Here is a 12,252-nt window from a genome sequence, read left to right as displayed (position 1 = left end):
GATTTTGGGAGATGTCACGCTTTCCTCTAACTTGCAGTAGTGACCAAACGGATCGTAATTTCTTACAGTAAAGAGAGGATGTACATAAACATATTATACTATCTGAAAGTGCAGGCGTTACTCGGGAATTCTAAGAAACCAACCTTATCTCTCCCCTCCTCTGAGCCCCCTACCCTTTTCTCTTGCACCCCTCATCTCTCTTCTCCTGATCTCTCTCCCTCCCATCACTTTCCTTTAATACCTTATGATGTCCTCAATTCTTCCCACCTCTCTCCTTCTCCAGCATTCCTGCTTTCTCCACATATGCCAATTGACTTCCTCTCCTTTCTTTCTTTCTTTCTTTCTTTCTTTCTTCGTCTGCTTTCCCTGTAAACTTTATCTGACTTTCCTTATCTGCCCCCAGGCTATTTGCATTATGATGTCACCAGTATGATGTCACGTACTAGATACATAGCCTAACAGGTAGAAATCCCAGTGGCTGACTTACTCAGAGAAATTGTAATAATTCATAGACTTAAAAATAGAACGTATCCAGTTGTATCCAAACATAGACAAAAACCTGCTCCATGATCTTAGTAACCAACATGGCCAGTGCTACCACTAGGTAACTTAGGCAGTCGCCTAGGGTGGCACATTTTGGGGTGCGGCAGTGGCAGAAGAGGATAGAGGAGGAGGATGGTGGGTGTCAGTGGGAGAGGAGGAGAACTGCAGGAAAAGAGCAGGAAGAGAACATCAGGTGGTGGGAATAGAGGACTGAAGACCACTGGAGCGGAGCAGGGCAGCAGAAGATAATGGCCGTGAGGAGCACACCCCAGCGGTCCAACACAGAAGTATTCACTGACTTTTGGTGTCTGCCACTGCTGTGCCATCCTGCTCTGCTCCAGTGGTCCTCAGTCCTCTTGTCACGCTGCCAGCCGCCCAACGTCTTCCTCCTGACATTCTCCATCCTCTTCTCACACTGCCGCCTGCCGTCCTCCTTTTTTGCTTCCTTGCTCCACCTCAGACCACTGAAGCCAGGTATGTGAGAGTAGGAGGTAGAGGAGGGGGGTGAAGAAGAGGAGAAGGAGGAGGGAGTGAGGAAGAGTAGCAGGAGGAGGGGTGAGAGAGAAAGAGTAGGAGAAGGGGGTGAGATAGGAAGAGTAGGGGGAGAGAAAGAGAGGAAGAGGAGGGGTGAGACAGAGAAGAAGGAGGGTGAGAAAGGGAAAGGAGGAGGAGTTGATTGAGGTGGAGATGGGGGGGTGATTGAGGAGGTGTGGGAGGGGGGTGAGACAAGAGAGGAAAAGAGAGTGGGTGAGAGAGAATGGGGATATAATAACATAAAAATGAAATCTGAAAGTCCAGGGGTTGGAGGGGGGGCAGAGATGGACGTTCGCCTATGGTGCCCAATACCCTTGCACCAACCCTGTGAACCAGCATGCAAAAATTGGCTACAATATCTTAAGAGTTGTCCAAATACATAATGAACAGGCAGACAAGCAACTTTCCAAAATATATAGTAGATGTATTTTAACAGTACTACACTACATTAGTATCTTATTGCTTAGATCTATGAAGAACTCACTTGTTGTCCAATCTACACTCCAGTCAACCCTTTAATTAAATCTTCACGGTCCAAACATTTTTATTGAGGTTTCTATGCTTTATAGCAATTTGCGAGCAAAATTAATGAAAAAGCTTAATCATCATTTGGCACCTTTTATTAATATTATTATTTACTATCAAGGTACATAAATTTGCTATTTGGGGAACATTCAGAGACTTTAGGTAGGAGTTACATGACACATTATAATGAGATGTTCTGTTTGAAATGATGTGCCGTTATGTGTCAATCTGAGGTGACATACTGTAAATGTATTTGATTAGTAAAATGCACTAGATAGCATAAAGCTTGATTGACACGATTGCTACATAGAACACAAGTTGAAGCAGAATATGGGGCAATGTATAAATAAAAACTTTTCTGTGTGTTGATACATAGACCCAATAACTGATACTGTAGGTTACATCAAACTAGGGATAATGTAATTAAACACATTTACTGTCTGTGACTTCATTAGCAAAGAGGACAACTACAGTATAACAAAACAAGTAAGGAAGAGATAAGGTAGTAAAAACACCAAACAATACATTTAATGTTTAAAAATATTTCTAATCATTTGTTTACATTGTAATTAGTTTAATTTGGTACTATGTGGAATTGCAACTTTAAATGTGTCTATCTTTCAGAAATTATTCCCATCTGTACCATCTCTGTAAATAAATGAGAGAGGGTATTATCCCCTCAGACCAAAAAGCCTGGCTTTTTTCAGCTGAGCAAACAAGGTAACATTTTCATGCGAAAACACATATTATACTGTCTTAAACTCACCTGGCTGTAACTGCAGCTGCGAGTTTATTAAAACTTGTGTAGAACTTTTCTGGTCTAACAATGATTAATTTATAGGGTGAAATGTGTGACTTTAGTGAGTGATATATCCATAGACGTCGGCTGAGAGCAAATATGACAAGAGCATTAGAAAGTAAATTTCTTTTAGCGTTTCGCTGACTTCGTTTGGGCTGTAATAAATAATTTCAGTTCAAAAACTAGTGCAAAAGCTTCTGATTAAAAAAATACTGTGCAGCTGCATCTTCTGTTGAGGGTTGTTTCTGGGATTATGAACCAGGTTATGGAAGTACTGTACTGTACTGTATATTTGTCAAATTAAAAACGAACTGTACACCTACAGGTATGTGAAGATCCGCAACATTGCTTCGAGTAATCTTAAATCAGTGTTGATATATACGTTCAAGGCATTCATTATATGACTTCTCTTCCTTGGCATACAACCATTTATAACATACGAATCCACCCAAGTCGTTTCTGTTTAGAACACAATGAGATATATTATGAACCTTAGAATAACGTGACAATCTTCCGTTTGAGATGCTATCCCATCACTCAAACTTGCCAGATTGCCAGGAAAGCAACAGGCGTCTATTTGAAAGTGTTTTTTATAGGACTGTTGCAAGCTTATAAATCATTGTTGTGCTTAACTGTACCTTGCTTTGTGGCAAAGCCAATGGGAAATAGTTTTCTTTGTCTCCATCTGGTAGAGACTAAGAAAGATAGGTAAACATTAAACCCTGGCCATCTGACAGGAATAGTAACAGCACAGCAGCTTTGTTCATAAACGTCTTTAACTCTTTGAACATGTTTCTGTGGAAAATGTTAGCATTCCACCCATCATCATCTTTTTATTTATTGGTTGCATGGATATTGACCAAACATCTGGAAACCTGCTAACAGTTAGGGTCTACTGTTTCAATGGACATTGTGGACATAAGTTCCAAAAGGCACATTTTCAACAACACAGCTGCGCCCAAACCATAAAATACCATTAGTTACTAACAATACTTGCAACAGAATGTAGTAACACAGCACAAGACATACAGTACTGTAAGCATTTTGTGGAATGTGCAGTAAATACAGGAGGGATTGTGCATTGTTAAGTACCAGACAAAAACAGAATGCTTGGAATTGTCAAAAATTCCTACTATACTGGGAAGTAGAACATATTTATTAATTTCAGTTAAAATACAATGTAAGAGAATATCTTAAGTCAGGCGACTTCATTTTCTGGCATTTACATTTGTTTTCTAAAGTTGTACTGTTTTTAATTTAAGCAGTAGGCAAGTAATTTATTTGAGATATTGGATTGAAGATCATCCACAAAAGATGAATAATGGTAATTTGAGATTCAAACATCTTCCAAACATCAAAATACTTTCCGGACAAGTTACCCAATTATCAAAGCAGGCGTCTCACCTCTACTGTACATAGCACTTATCATAGAAGATCTCCCTCTAGGAGCCTTTTATGGTCTGTTACTTGTGTTTGGCGCTTTCAAGACCTTACAACAAATTAGTATTGAAAGGTAACTTTATAGCACAGATCTGTGTAGTATTACTGTATGGGAAACGAGAATATTTAAAATATTAATATGTTTTAAGAAATGTCATATGCCACATCAGTGTGAATGGTTTTTAATGTTTCAGATGGGTTTGTCCAAAATATTTTCTCAGGAAAAATATGCAAACCTTTGCAGCTATAGTCAATGCACCTCTTTCACAAAAGAGTGCTATCCTTTTTGCAAGGACTAATCCCACTGAGGTGAATTGATTAATGTTCAAGGTGGATGTAGAGAATACGTTGCTAAGGGTGAGCACAGTTTATAGTTTTCAGTCCTTGGTATACCTTTTTATCAACATCATTAATCACTAGATTTGTGATTGCTTTGGAAACAAGTTCATCACAAAACAGTTTGTTATTTATAAAATGTGTTAACAATCAATATAAATACAAATTAATTAATATGTAACAACGCACCCTATGTACGAAAAGATTTGCACACTGAAAATTAAAAAACGTCAGAATTTTCTGAGATGCATGAAAAAGTTTAACATAAAGCACCTTAGACTGCTTTGTTCATTTTTACTCTGTAAATTCTCATACTGTCAAGTGGCAGGCACATCCTCCTTCTTTCATATAAAATGTCAACCCTGTGCTACCAATACAAATACCAGAAACGTCTCAAGAGACTGACAACTAGCTCACTATCACTGATAATCTAAACCAGCTCCAACATAGACACAGCAAGAACAAAGACAGACTTAAATCCAACCACTGGTTCAAGAATAAGCACTACTGTCCTAAAAACAACTCACAACAGCACACAAACTGAGAGCAATAGTGAGAACAGCACAATATCTCTACCAGACACTAAACAGCACAACATAGGAAATCATATTCATTAACTCAAATGGAAAATACCTGACCATCGAGCGACTATTCCCAGGCAAACAGGTAGCCAAGATCCACTGCCCTATAACACAGCGAGCCCTGTATATTCTAAACACACCAAACTTCAGAAACCCTTAATACAGCATCCACATACAGTAGGTATGGATGACCTCCCGACCCAGCAGAAGCATTTTGTTGAGAACCTGACATAAGTAGCTCAGAGACCAATGCAACAATTTATAACCACAAAGATAATCTTGTCTACCCTATGACCAAGAGAAGTGTTATCTCAACTACTACCATCCAGAACATCAACACAGTATTGACAAAAAGATGCATATCTCTCCCCCATGTACACTTGGCATGGCACAACTCAATCAAACCACAATATCTGCATGACCACATGCACCTCAACTAGCAAGGCTTGTGCTACTTTGCAAAGACCCTGAAAGATGACACTATGGAGAGAACAGCCAAATATACCCCACATGACAGGACACTGCACCATGGTCACAGACTATACAGAACTCAGAAGACACTGAGGTAACCACCACACTGGCACCCACACAGACAGCAGCATTGGAACAACCACCCAAAATCACAGAACAACATTACACCAACAACCTCCAGAACCAGACCAACTGCCAGAAATGAATTAAATGAAATTTGGGCACTGTTCAATACCATCTGCACCAAACTGATGTAAGTATGCAAAATTCTAGTTACATCAATACCATGAACGAGCACACACCCCAAATGTAGAAAAAGATAGAGAATAAAAAATATAAGTACTAAAAATGCACCGACATTTATCAAGAAAACTAGGTCACTGAAAAACATATAAAAAAAACATATTTTGTAAATTTGCTGACTCGAAGGTATAATACAGGGTTTCACAAACGGGGGGTGGGGCGGTGCAAGATTTTCTGGGGACGGCGCAGTGTTTACAGAGGCCCCGCGCTCTTCCCCACAAGATTTAATTTAAATGCCGGGGGAGGCGCGAGGCGTCTTTAACACTCTCTTACCCGCTGTCAGCCGACTCTTCAGTGACGCGTCACCATGACAATTTGACGTCAAATGACTCTGCAGGGTCAAATGGCAATGTGACGTCACCTGTTTAAGCTAATATAACCTTTTGTCATCTTCCTACTGTGTGCTGTCTCTACTTTATCAGTCCTCGGATGGTAACATATATTCTTTCTATTTATTTTTAAGTGACAAGCAACCGGCCTTATTATTATCTTTACTAGGAGTGCTGATTCTTGCCTATCTATCTATCTATCTATCTATCTATCTATCTATCTATCTATCTATCTATCTATCTATCTATCTATCTATCTATATGATGTTGTGGGTTCTGGGATTGGAACTTGCTGGGATTGTGTGTTTATTAATTTATGTGATGTCAATTTCCTATTCTTTACAGTGTAGTTCTAATGTTCTAATTACAAAAATCAGTTAATTTCAAAGGACATAAGACACTTTCTTACTAGAGTGCAGTGTAGAATAATCTGATAACACTTTTTTTATAGACTAGAGTTTACCATTGGTAAGGTAGCTTTAGTGACAGACAACCAGTTAAACAGTGTTTGTGATTAGCACGTTCGAAATCGGAACTTGGCAGATTCGCAGACGTTTGCTTACAAATTTGAGTCACGCAGTTTGGGAATTCAACGTTTGATTGACGAATCAAACTTTAAAATGAATGTTGGAATCTGAGCGAAATTCAACTAAAACCCCCAAGAAGGCTAATTAATATGTTGTTCACTTTATTTTTCTTTGTCTTTTTGGGGGGTTTTAATTACAATTGTATTTTTAATCATTTTATAAAAATCTCAAACCAAAGAAATACATTTTGGGCAAAACTAAAACATTAACATTATCTTAGAACCACAACCAGAACACCAGTGAAAGTGCTCACCCTTAATTTGCAATGGCATAAAACAATAGGAGAAGGAGGCCCTGTCCCAAATAGCTTACAATCTCTTATTGTATCAGTTTCTATTGTAAACTGCCTAAAAAAGGGATATGAGTGGTCCTCCTGAAAGCTTGCACTCTCTTAAAACATCAGTTGGCCATTAAAATGTAAACCTTCAATCCTACTGTTGTTTTTATTGCAAAACCCTTTTTTTCTTTCTACTTTAATAGCTACCATCATCCTATCCTCTAGTTGTGTAAATAATGGATATCACTAGAGAGTGGAGAGAGAGGAATCAGTTACTAATAAACAATGGGAGTGTTAAATCAAGTACCAACAAGTTACACCCAAACACAATGAGGAAATTATTATTATTATCATCATTGTTTATTTGTAAAGCATATTCCACAGCACGGTACAGGGATTTGATAATTACATGTGTAGCGGTCATGTAAAATGCCTACAGTCATCTCTCCTGTTGGCAGTAAGGCCTGGTAAGTGTGGGCATGCCAGCAGTAATTATGGAGGTTTCCCCTCACACCCTGGTGGGGTACCCTGTGTATGGCTGGGACTGGTCACATGCTCTGACTCCATGGTTAGTGATGTCAGAGGTGTGTCAGCCTCAGAAGCTTACATAAGGCACAGCACTGTGTTTAAAAGTTAGTAGTTCTGCTGAGAGGAGGAAGGAGTTCCAGCTCTTGTCAGAGCTGAGGAAGGAGTTCAAGTTCTATCAGAGTGTCAGTTATGTTATAGTAACTCCATGGGAGGCTGTGTCCAGGGACCTGGCACAGGACAGTGATTCCTGCGGGAATAAGTGAATCCCTGATCTAGGTGATATACCTATCTAAAGGGAGCACGGACGAGATGATCGGCTGAATATACCCATTGTGGAGGGCAGTCATGCCCGCCGTGACAATAAAGATGGAGCTGATCAGAGAAACCCCTGTGTGTGAGAGTCCAATGATTACACAGGAGGTTGCACCACCGAGGAGTTCCTCGTCAGGATCATCCCCATGCGGACGCAGGGACCCTGGTGAGGTGGAGGCGCTGCACTGGAACTAGGTGAGACTCAGCACACTACCTCAGCTGCCTGTCTGACGGGTCCTCCCCACACACCATCATGCGGGAGACTCAGGAGTCCTGTAGCCAACAGGTGCACCATCAGGCATATCTACACTGTAATGGGGTCCGGTTAGACCACAGGGGCCAATGTGAGATTGGGTGGGTCAGGCCGGGCCAGAAATACCGTTACACATGAAAAGAGTTATATACAAATAGAAATAAGGACAAGGATGAACCGATACAATGAGGGCCCTGCTCGTGAGAACTTACAATCCAGAGGAAATAGTTGCTGCATTACTTTTTTCTATTTTATTTTTTAAACCTTTCTGGTACGTTGCCTCACAAATTAGGCCAAAGACGTACATTTAATACATAAAATTATACACAACAGAACATTACAAAACAAAGTGGGATCATTTTCCCTTATTCCCCTAATATAGGAAATCCAACATTCAAGATGCCAATTATCCCGTACATTTAACCAAGCACATGAGACATACGTTCCCACCATGTGTTTGAAATTGTGATGTGCCGGACCATTAAGATTTTGTTTAATGGAAGGTGGGTCAGCTCTAATTAAAAGGCAATTTGCAAAGTTTGCACTCTGTAAATTTGCCTTTCTTTGACATCGAGTCTATCTAATGATCTGCTCATATCCTTCTCAAACTACGAGAAGATGAACTCATTGTGAAAAGTGAGAGCTATGTTGTAATTTTTCTTCATTTTCTTTTGTCATCAATGGTAACATGTGAGTCATGGGAATTTACAAATGTCTCATAGAAGCATAGTGTTTCTATGTTAGCTGAGGGATAGTGATAATTGTTGAACAGGGTTACACTTACAAAACAAAATGAAAGTGTTCTGTCTATACTGTAAATTGTGAGTTGAGATGAAGGAATAATGTAATGTAAGTGAAGAGCAAAACTGTTGCAAACAAGACCTGACAAGCAAATTAAAAGTTTGGAGTTTGTAATTTTTCATATTTATATTTTTCATATTGATTTACCTAATAATGTTAATTGTATTGACCAGCGGTGCGCAAACTGGGGGGCGGGAGAACTTCTAGGAGGCCCTGTGTTCTTCTCTTAAATGCCGGAGGAGGCGTGAGGCCTCTGTAACTCACTTTTCTGCTGCCAGCCGGGTCTTCGCCATGGCAATGCGCATCAAATGATGCAATGGGGTCACGTGACATGACATCACATGACACGCAACGTAATTTGACGCCAAGCCATTGGGAGAGGGGGGCGCGAACTCTGCGGCTCCCGGGAAGGGGGCCGCACCTCAAGAAGTTTGCGCACCCCTGGTGTAGACTAATAGAAGCGAATTGCCACCTTTAGTCTAACCCGTTATAGCCACTAAGAAAGGTCAGTGAACTTAGAACCTTGTGTTAATCCCATTGGTTTAAAGATGCATTCTTTTCCTCTAAGACTACTCTTGGCTGAGGTACTGGGTGCTCGTCTTTGGCGCCATACCAAACCTCATGATTTAGGTAGTCATGGACATTATTTTAAGTGTTTTTAGAGACGCATATAATCCACGGCGAGTAATTTAGTGATTTATAAAATGCAGCATTCATCGTTCACAATGAGCGCATTGTAAATGCATTTCCAAAAGGAAAGGAGTATTTTAAGATGATTTCTGTTTTTTCTTTGGTTGTAATTTTATATTGTTTACATTGCTACTTTGGGTTAAATTATAGGACATTTAAGCTGAGCATGGTAAAACAAACACACTTGTTATAGAGCATCGAATATTTTCCTCAAGTAAATTTGCCAATTTAAAATGAAATTTGGTATCCTCCCGTGTTATACTCGAAAACATCTGGGTGTAATTTTATTGATGTAGGATGATCCCAGGAAAATGGTAAACAAAACAAATTGATTGAAAATGTTAAGTAAGGACACAAATGGAACATTTGTGGAAGGAAGAGGTTATTGACAGTATTATCTATTCTACTGTTCCATTGTCATCAATTCTGTCGCCTATTGAATTATTTAACAGAGACTTGGTAATGCACACATCCCATATTGCATGATACGGTATGTATGCATTTTAAACTTTTCACTAAGGTTTTTTAACTACAATATACCTTTTAATGCAGTCATTAGCAACCATATCAAAGGAAAGGAAAGCCATGTAAGGTGTGAAACAATAAAGAAAAGTCTTAATATTCGTTAGTTAGTTAGGAAAGCAACTGTTTAGACGCAAAACAATTCCCAGATAAGCACATTTTAATCCTATGGTGCTCAATGAACAATGTCCTGATGTCTTTAACAGGACATCTATTTTTTTTTCTTTTTACATAAATAGCTAGAGTGCTTTTAATTCACAGACGTAATCTAGATTTCAATTAAATAAATTCTACACATGTTTTTAATAATGTAGTTTTATTTTCTATAGAAGTATCCATTTAGAAAAATAAATATACCCGTGTGAGTATATATATATATATATATATATATATATATATATATATATATGCAAATAAATTAATTTGAAAGCCTATTAACCCCTTTAATATGGGATAAGCCTGCAATACATTGGAAGCATTTGTTTCTCTGTTGCCTCCCCAACACTAAAGAGCATGTGCAATATTGAAGCCAGGAGACTTTTTAGAATGAGCTTATTTGCTCCTGCCATGAAGTCTTCCAATATGCTTCTCAATTTACAAATGTTACGTTTTCATTTGTGCAATCATTTTCTTGTTTGTCTTATGATAGGAGACACGTTTTCAGATGTATATTTCTGTATATCTTCCTTGATCAATGAAATTCACATACATTTCATGATATGTTGACATATTTTACATGGCTGTTCCTTCTTCATGAATATCTACTCGATTAGGGTAGAGTGGAACATATGTTACAACAGACATTGCCTGTGGTTTGAGGATTACCATTCTTTTTTAGCGTAGATTATTTAATTACCCTTACGTTGTAAAGCTATTAGTTAACAATGCATCAGCCGTATGCTAATTTGGCAAACAACCTTTGGATATTCATTGAACAAATGTATGTATTTAAATTAATTATTTGCAGTTACACCATCTCCCTTACAGTTTAGTCATTTTTATTGGGATTGTGGTGAACTACTATACAAATCTAAAAAGAACAAAAATCTATCATATCATGCTCTCTTCTTCATTATAGAATTGCTTCAGAATTAGAATGGCTCTTTAATGTTCAACATGCAATACCATTTATATTGAAGCAGCAGTTCCCCATACACGTTAGTTTCAGTTCAGGAGTGGCCCCTGGTTCCTGAGATACCTACTGGGGTGCCACCGGTACTGTCCCCTCCAGGGTATTGTTATCTGTCATGGCTTCCTATTGGCCCGTGTGACACGGGATTTAATACTATATAAAGTAGCAGTGGCACCTCCTCTTTATGTATTTTGAGAGGCATAGGGTTCCAAGAGATGAAATTAATGCAGATCAGCTGCAGAGGCTTCCTGCTTCCTATAAGTTAAAAAAATTGGAACCTAGAGGGAACTGCTGCTTTATGTACACTACCTGCCATATTCTTAGCTGTATTGATTGTTTCTGTTTACGGTTGTCGTTGGCAGGCAGAATAGAACCCTTCTTCGTTTAAGAGAAAACACCAGACAAGATAGTTTAGTCATAGCATTCACACATACACACTTGATATGGGAGTAGAGCTACTCTGATGACATTGTAAACATCTTACTGTAGTTCCACACCATAATGTGAGATCCATGTTTTTACAAGGGATGAGAAACAAAAACAATCTTTCACATTCATTTCTTTTGTCAACCTTCTCATTTGAACAGTCAAAAGCAGTGCAATAAAAAAAAAAATGACAAGCACATTGAATCCTGCTGACAGCTCTCCTAGTGGTCTTGAGGGATTCATTCTATTTTACAGTGCCTCAGGCACCTAAATTAGATTGTAATATGTAAGCACTACTGAGTAGGGACTAATTGCGTCTGCTAAACAATACGTGCAGTGTCTGCTCGGTGCTGCAAATATGGTGTAGGGTAGGAGCAAAAATTAGGGACTAGATTGTTTGTTGATCCACCTAATTTTATATTTTACGCCATCATTAAATTGTGAACATTAATTAAGCTGTATAGCCATTTAATTGTAGGCAATACTGGCTTAAAAAAAATAAGGCTTCATAAGGATCATTATTAACCCATTAGAAATACAAGGTCTCTCTGTTTAGTATTACTAAAGAAATAAAATGTCAAAGAGTTAAGAAAGCAGGATTTCGATAACTGACAATTCCTGCTATTTGTTCCAGCTTGGTAATACAATTTGAGTAATTAACGGTATAGCCTCATTTATAGTTCCTAAAACTTAATTCTGATCTGGGGCAGGAACTGCAATTAAATTCAAATCGGTTATCTTACCTTGAAGGTAACATCTAAAAGAAAACAATATTCCTTATTACATGTAGATTGATGTAAAAAATATTGTAGCTACCCAATTGAACTGATTAATGTAAAAATCACACACTGAAACTGTTAATG

General features: G+C 38.5%; 1 protein-coding gene across 1 annotated transcript in view; it reads left to right on the top strand.

The window, feature by feature from the left end:
* FAT4 (FAT atypical cadherin 4) overlaps positions 1-12,252 on the top strand; it is a 270,297-nt gene that overhangs the window by 200,833 nt on the left and 57,212 nt on the right. The window lies entirely within an intron of this gene.

Source organism: Ascaphus truei, chromosome 1, assembly GCF_040206685.1.
Source record: "Ascaphus truei isolate aAscTru1 chromosome 1, aAscTru1.hap1, whole genome shotgun sequence".
Taxonomy (NCBI): domain Eukaryota; kingdom Metazoa; phylum Chordata; class Amphibia; order Anura; family Ascaphidae; genus Ascaphus; species Ascaphus truei.
This window is presented reverse-complemented; position numbering and strand designations above follow the sequence as displayed.